Raw genomic sequence first — 7,495 nt, 5'->3', positions numbered from 1 at the left:
CTTGGCACCTGGATTGCTGCTGCCACCTCAGAATGACTGGATTTCATACTCACTGGAGGCTTGAGTCTGGGCTTGGGGCCCCAATCTTCTCTGAGCCTATCAGTCTGGGGGCTGGGCTGGGGACTCAAGTCTGGATCTCTTGGTGGGGTTCTGGCCTATCTCTCAGGCCACCTGGGTACTTCTCTTGGCTGGAGGCAGGAAGTGGGCTTCCAAAGCCTGGCCCTGTGACTTCAGTGGGGCAAGAAGTCATGAGCTTACTGGGAGGGCATGGCTCTGCTGAACTCCCAGGGCAGGAGAGTCAGAGGCAGCCTGGACGCCTTGCGGGGAGAATGGTGGCTGCCTGTCTTCATGGACCTCCACCAGGATATGAGCTTCTGAACCACAGGGTCTCCATGCTGTGCCAGGGGTGTGAGCCAGAAGGCCTTGCTGTCTTCTCTGCTGAGAGGATGAAGGAGGTAGACTGGTCTTCAGGAGCCTGGCTTTTCTGGGGCTCGAGCATGGCTTGGGTCCAGATTCTCCTTGCCCTTCAGAGATACAAAGTTCTGGGGCTTCAAGAGCATGTGTCCTTGTCATATGGGGCAGCTAAGGTTCCGAGCCTTGTGCCCAAAGCACCTTTGCACTGCACTCCTGCCTTGCACTTCACCTATCAAGAGAGGAGAAAGAGATGTTGAGTGGCTGAGCACTGGCCCAGTCAGAGTGCCCATGGAGGCACACGATGTGAGTGTGGCCTGTTGTGGGGAAATCGTGAGGGTGTGGTTGAGTTTGGCAGGGCTTGACCTGAGGGGATATCCATCCTCTTGTCTTATCAGACTTATGAGACTTATTATCCACATAATCATTGTTTTGCCTGAAAGATCCCCACCCATTCCATTCCGTAGATCTATCTTGTTTCTACCCTCAAGACCCTCCCTGCCTGCAGGGTAGAATTATTAATTCAACCAGTTAAAAGCCTTGAAACATTTGATAGGGAAGTTCCTACCTTTCCAACACCTTTTTGTCTTTCTCCACCCCTGCCCTAGCCATTTCCGTTTCCAACTTGCCACTTCCAGGTCTGCCCTTTAAAAGCCTTGGCTCTCTGATCAGTGGAAAACAGGGTGTGACTAGGAGAGGTGGCGGAGCAAAAAAAGAGTGTGAACCAGTGGGGCAGTGGCAAGGTATAGGAGGCTGCTCAGGAGCTTCCATCTTTCTCTGGATGAGCCTTGCAGTGTGGTGAACATCCTTTTTTCCAGGTCCAGGGCTCAGAGAAGAATTCCACTCCATCCTTGTGGAGTCCAGCAAAGTGCTTCCCCAAACAGATGAGTCCACTGACAACCAGAGGCCGTAAGTTCTGGCTCAAATGCAGAAACGACTCCGGAGGGTTTGTGCTGGGGGCAGGGGGCTGGGGAGTGGGGGAGTGGTGGAGTGGAAGGGATATCTATCTCTCTGTGTGTCTGTGTGTCTCTGAGACGATCTGTGTCTGTGATCTAGGAAAAGCCACAGGTCTGCACAGGAGGCAGAGTGTGGGAAGCTGTGAGTTGGGGAAGAAAATGGCTGGTGTTCCCAGAGAGCTCTGTGCCCACAGCAGCTTCAAAGCTCAGATCCTCAAGAAGAAGCAGGATGTCCCTGTGCTTCACAAGGCTGCACCAGGAGACCGGCAGGATCCCAGGGTAAGCAGGTTCGGGGGGAAGAGGGCATGGGGAGAGCAGGGGCAGGCAGGGCTGCGCTGAAGAAACTAGTTGGCTTGAACTCTTGGGGTCAGGGAGGGCGCAGGTCACCTAGCCTGTGAGAGTGCTTGACAGGGTATTTCCAGCAAGGAATGCAGGTATGATCTCTGATCCTGACATATTCAGAACCAATCTTCCCTCTGAGTCAGCTAGTCCATGAGGTTTCCACCTCACTTCCTTGACCTCTGTTCACACAGTCTTGAGAAGGGAACACACCAGTTTCCAGCCACACCTGCTTGGTCTTCTCCATGGTGAGAAGACTTATTTTGAAAAGCTGTAGGCACAATGCACTAGGCACTCTTTCATCACAGTACTCTAACACAATGTGAAGACACAGATATTCAATGCTTGGCAGTACTTCAATTCCTTGAATAACACATTTCAGTGAAATTACCCAAAGGAGATTCTATAAATCTCTTACAAAAACTAAACCCTTTCACTCTTTATTTTATAAGCTTTCCAGTCCTGTGAGGATAGTCCAACAAAACTGTAGTTTTGTGACAGTACTTCTTCTTTCCCCTTGTAGAATGTTACGTATATTAGGCTCACATACTATCACTGTAATTGTGAGTAAAGATAGTCTTTTTGTTTGTTCAACCCCTACATTTTAAAGATTTCAAAGTTTCTTGGTCATGTGTTCAAAGCCATGCATAAACAGCCAAAGTCGAGGCATTAACATTACCTGGATCTCACAACTGCAGAAACTGAAACTAACTGAGGACAAGTATGTCTTGAGGGTTTTTGGACAGTGTACCAGAGACAATATGGGTCAGAATGAATGATATGGGTATTGAAAATCATTGCTTGTGGACCATACTAAAAACTATAAAATAAGAGGGGGCAGGCAGTGCCACATTGGGTGAGTGCCCTTATTACCATATGCAATGAGTCAGGTTCAAGGCCCTACTTCCCACCTGCATGGGTGATGCCTCATGATCAGTGAAGCAGGACTACAGGTGTCTCTCTCCTTCTTTATCCCTCCTCCCCTCTCAATTTCTCTCTGTCCTAGCAAATAAAATAGAAAGGAAACAAAATTTAAATGGCAACAGGAGTGATGGATTCATAGTGCTAGCACTCAGCCCTGAGATAGATGATACTGATGGCAAAAAAAAAAAATGTGTAAGATCAAAATATCCCATAATGGTATTCTGGGTTATGGATTCAAGAATCTTCATGTGACGAGACTGAATTTATCCTAGAAGCTGGCACTGTATAACATCAGTCATTTGGTATCTGTGGAAGAGTATGACAACAATGATCTTTATTCAACAAGTATCCAAAAGAGATACCACTTATTGCACTCTTCTTTCAGCATTCATTCAAATTATTTTATAGTTTAAAAAACTATTTTAAAGTAGTTTACTTATAAGTTTTTTTTTACATTTTGCTTTAATGAAACACACAGAGAAAGAGAGACCAGAGTGCTGCTCAGCTCTGGCTTTGGTGGTACTGGAGACTGAACGTGGGACCTCAGATCCTTAGACATACAAGTCTTTTGTATAATCATTATGCTATCTTTCTAGCCCTATTTATACCTTAAGAATATGATTTTCCTGACCATGTCTTTCTTGTGTCTTAATCTCTAATATTCAAGACTGTGCAGGGGAATTTGATGAATTTTTTAAACAAATTAATGAAATTACTAAATATTTTAAGTAACTATTCTGTATAGTAATTTTGTGGCTAAAAATTCATTCCTGGTTATTATGCTAATTATTTATTTCCAGATAGTTGTTCCTATTTATTGTTTAAATATACTAAGGTTCAGGCTACTTTGGGAGTATATTTCTCCTTTGTTAAAAGCAGCAATGGTTATTTATTCTTCTCTAACTTTACCCTGCCACATCAACAAGATGAAAATCTTTGTGTTTTCAGTATCGGAATCTTCTTATTCTGGCTAAGAACCTTCAATAATTTTGATGTTCCAAGTGTTTTTAACCCAGCTATCTTACAGTGGTGATCTTGTTCTTCCTCGGCTTCCTGTCTTGAAATTTAAAAATTATGCATAGTTCTTCAGCACAGAAACCAGAATCAATATAGCTTTTCTCACCAATACACACACACACACACACCAGCTATGCAAATCAGTTGTAATTTTCCAGTCGAAGCACTAGAGAGATAAAGTGGTTTAGTTGCATGTTTCAACCCAGTTTTCCCAGCATCATGTATTGAAGAGACTCGCCTTTCTCCATTGAACAGTTTGTCTCTCCTTATCAAAAATTAGATGTCCATAGGTGTGGAGGTATTTCAAATTTGTAAATTGATTGAATTATAACACAGGATCTGAATTATTAATGCATCACTAATAATAACTTTTTAAAATATTAAATCACCTATAATGTTAGACCAGAGGAACCAGAAATAGTCATATCAGTATCTAAGATATAGTTATTTGTAAATAGCATTAAATGACATAAATCACAGTAAGGTTCTGTATAGTACAGTAAATCCTAAACATGGGATCTTCAAAGTAAACCAAATTCCCAAATAACTTGGTTATAATAATAATAATAATTATCTATTGCCTTCTTAAACTCTAACACAACAAAGAACCCTCCTCTTTCTCTTTAAAATCAGTATTTCTCCCAGTTCTGAAAGCTCTGGGCCTTTGCTTATTTTCCTTCATGCTTCTCTTGACCCATACCGTTTGATTCTGTGCCTGCTGACTTCAACCAAATCAATGCAACCAGTACAACCTTGACATGATTCACTTTAACTATGTCCATAGATGCCAACCCTGGGATGTCAAACCTTCAGCTCCAATAGACCTTTCCTAACTCATAGGACTCCTTAGTTCCATTTTGGGCACTGCACTCATCACAGAACTTATATATTGACCAGGACCCAAGTGATAGGGTATATGTGCACATGTATCCATAAGCTAAGGGATAATATATACCTTAAAGTAAAAGTGCAAAATAGTCTGCAGTTAGGCTGGGAGTATTGATCAGTCAATGCCCATGTTCAGCAGGTAAGCAGTTGCAGAAGCCAGACCTTCCACCTTCTGCATCCCACAATGACCTGGGTCCATACTTCCAGAGGGATAAAGAGTGGGAAGGCTATCAGGGGAGGGGATGGGATACGGAGATCTGGTAGTGGGAACTGTGTGGAGTTGTACCCCTCTTATCCTACGGTTTTGTTAATGTCTCCTTTTTTAAGCAAATTAAAAAACATTTTTAATAGTCTGCAGTTGAGCAAAATTAAATTCAATAAGTGCAGCAAAGCAAGTACAAAGACCTAAAAAAGACACCATAAAGTACTTAGTCAATTTTTTTGTTATTGTATTTATTTTATTTATTTTTTTACCAGAACGCTGCTCAACTCTGGCTTATGGTGGTGTGGGGGAATTGAACCTGAGACTTTAGAGACTTAGTTGCATAATCATTATACTTATCTATCTCAGCCTGGTTATTGTATGTAACATCATATATATCATAGGTAATAATAAGATTATATCTATGGACCTTTTGTTTCTTTTATATGAAAAAATGTGCATTTTTTAAACTAAAATTGTTAAGTTATCTATAAGTAAGAAATTCTGCTAATCTACCAAGTCATCTTTTGGGTTGTCAAAAAAGTCATGATGCTTGGCATAAGGATCCCTGTTCAAGGCCCCAGCTACCTACCTGTAGGGGAGTTGCTTCACAGGTGATGAAGCAGGTATGCAGGTGTCTGTCTTTCTCTCCCCCTGTCTTCCTCTCCTCTCTCTATTTCTCTCTGTCCTATCCAACAACAATGACATTAACAACAATGACAACAATAATAACTATGTCAATAAAACAACAAGGGCTACAAAAGGGAATAAATAAAATATTTTTTGTAAAGTCATGATGCTTTTTGCCTAGGAAAATATAGAATAATAGAGTGGCCAGGCAGTGGCACAATGGGTTAAGCAAACATAATACAAAACACAAGGACCTGTGCAAGGATCCTGGTTCAGGCCTGGGCTCCCCACCTGCAGGCAGATCACTTCACAAGCTGTGAAGCAGATCTGCAGGTGTCTTTCTGTCTCCCTCTCTATCTTTCCCTCCCCTCTTAATTTCTCTCTGCTTATCCAATGGCCAAAGAAAGAAAGAAAGAAGAAAGAGAGGGGGAAGGAAAGGAAGAAATAAAAAGGAAAAATAAAATGGCTGCCAGGAGCAGTGGATTCATAGTGCTGGCACTGAGCCCCAAGGGGTAACCCTGGGGGCAAAAAGAAAGTATAGAAAAATCATCATTACTTGTTAACATGAAGATTATGGTGCAGACAGGGCAGTAAAGGCAGATATCTAAACTAGAATAATAGTCACAGTTATAGAATACACTTTATCAACTATAGAAGATCTGAACTCGGTTTTTTTTTTGTTGTTTTTTTTTTAAGTTTTTATTTATAAAATGGAAACACTGATAAGGCCATAGGATAAGAGGGGTACAGTTCCACACAATTCCCGCCACTGGAACTCCATATCCCATTCCCTCCCCTGATAGCTTTCCTATTCTTTAATTCTCTGGGAGCATGGACCCAAGGACATTATGGGGTGCAGAAGGTGGAAGGTCTGGCTTCTGTAATTGCTTCCCTGATGAACATGGGTGTTGACAGGTTGATCTATACTCCCAGCCTTTCTCTCTCTTTCCATAATGGGGAAGGGATCTGGGGAGGTGGGGCTCCAGGACACATGGTGGGGTTGTCTGCCCTGGCAAGTCTGGTTGGCATCATGGTAGCATCTGGAACCTGGTAGCTCAAAAAGAGTTAAGATAGAAAGCAGAAAAACTTATTGACTAATCATGAACCTAAAGGCAAGAATATTGCAGGTGGAGATTTGGGGTCTCCATTTTGGAAAAAGTTAGTAGGTCTATTTTAGGTATATTCCAAGGGCTCTGATGTTGGGCATTAAGCCAGCCTCCCCCCCATCCCACCCCCCCACATCCTGCATTGCTGATAGTATGGCCTATTTACATAGTCATTGTTTTGCCTGAAAGATCCCCACCCATTGACCTATCTTCTTTCTACCTCAAGACCCACCTGCCTGCAGGGTAACATTAATCCCACTGGTTAAAACCATCGCAACAGTTGCTAAGAAAGTTCTACCTTCCCATTGTGCCTTTTTCCTTTCTCCACACCCTTTCCTAGCCATTTCCGTTTCTGACTTGCCACTTCCGGTTTTATCTATAAAAGCCACTTCTGTTTCTGGTTTCTCTCTCTTCCTCGTCCAGACCTAGAGGGAGGAGGGTAGGCATGCAGGGTGAGGCAGACACTGGCCATTGCGGTTTCTGGCTCCACGTGGCCTAACCCATTGCACTCACACCCAACTCTGAGGCTCCTGCATGAATAAAGATTTGTATTGCTACCACCACGGGCTTGGTTCCTGGATCATCTCTCTCTCTCCTGCCCACAACACCAACCCAGCACCCCATGACCCAACTAGTTTTTTCTAGTGCTTGACATCTAATATGCAAATGACCTAAGCAATTGTCTGGGGGGGATGGTGTCAAAAAGTTGCAAAAAGGACCAAAAAGCTGCATCAGGGAAGAGTAGCTCCCAAATATGGGAAAAATATGTAAATATTGTTAACTGTTAACCCAGCAATCTGATCTGGGGCCCATGTTCAGCACAGGGGTCTATGTTACCTCTGTATCCTTGTAGGTCTGAGCTCACATTCTGAGGTCACAGCTAGGAACATTCCAGGCTGGGACAATTTCAGGACCCATCATCCTCAGGTGATAGATAATGTTATCCAACCTCCCTTCAGAGAATGGAACATTTCCTGCAACTGTTGATTCACATTGAGGGCCAGATCTGATAGGGGCCTAAA

Source organism: Erinaceus europaeus, chromosome 2 (genome assembly GCF_950295315.1).
Source record: "Erinaceus europaeus chromosome 2, mEriEur2.1, whole genome shotgun sequence".
NCBI lineage: Eukaryota > Metazoa > Chordata > Mammalia > Eulipotyphla > Erinaceidae > Erinaceus > Erinaceus europaeus.
This window is presented reverse-complemented; position numbering follows the sequence as displayed.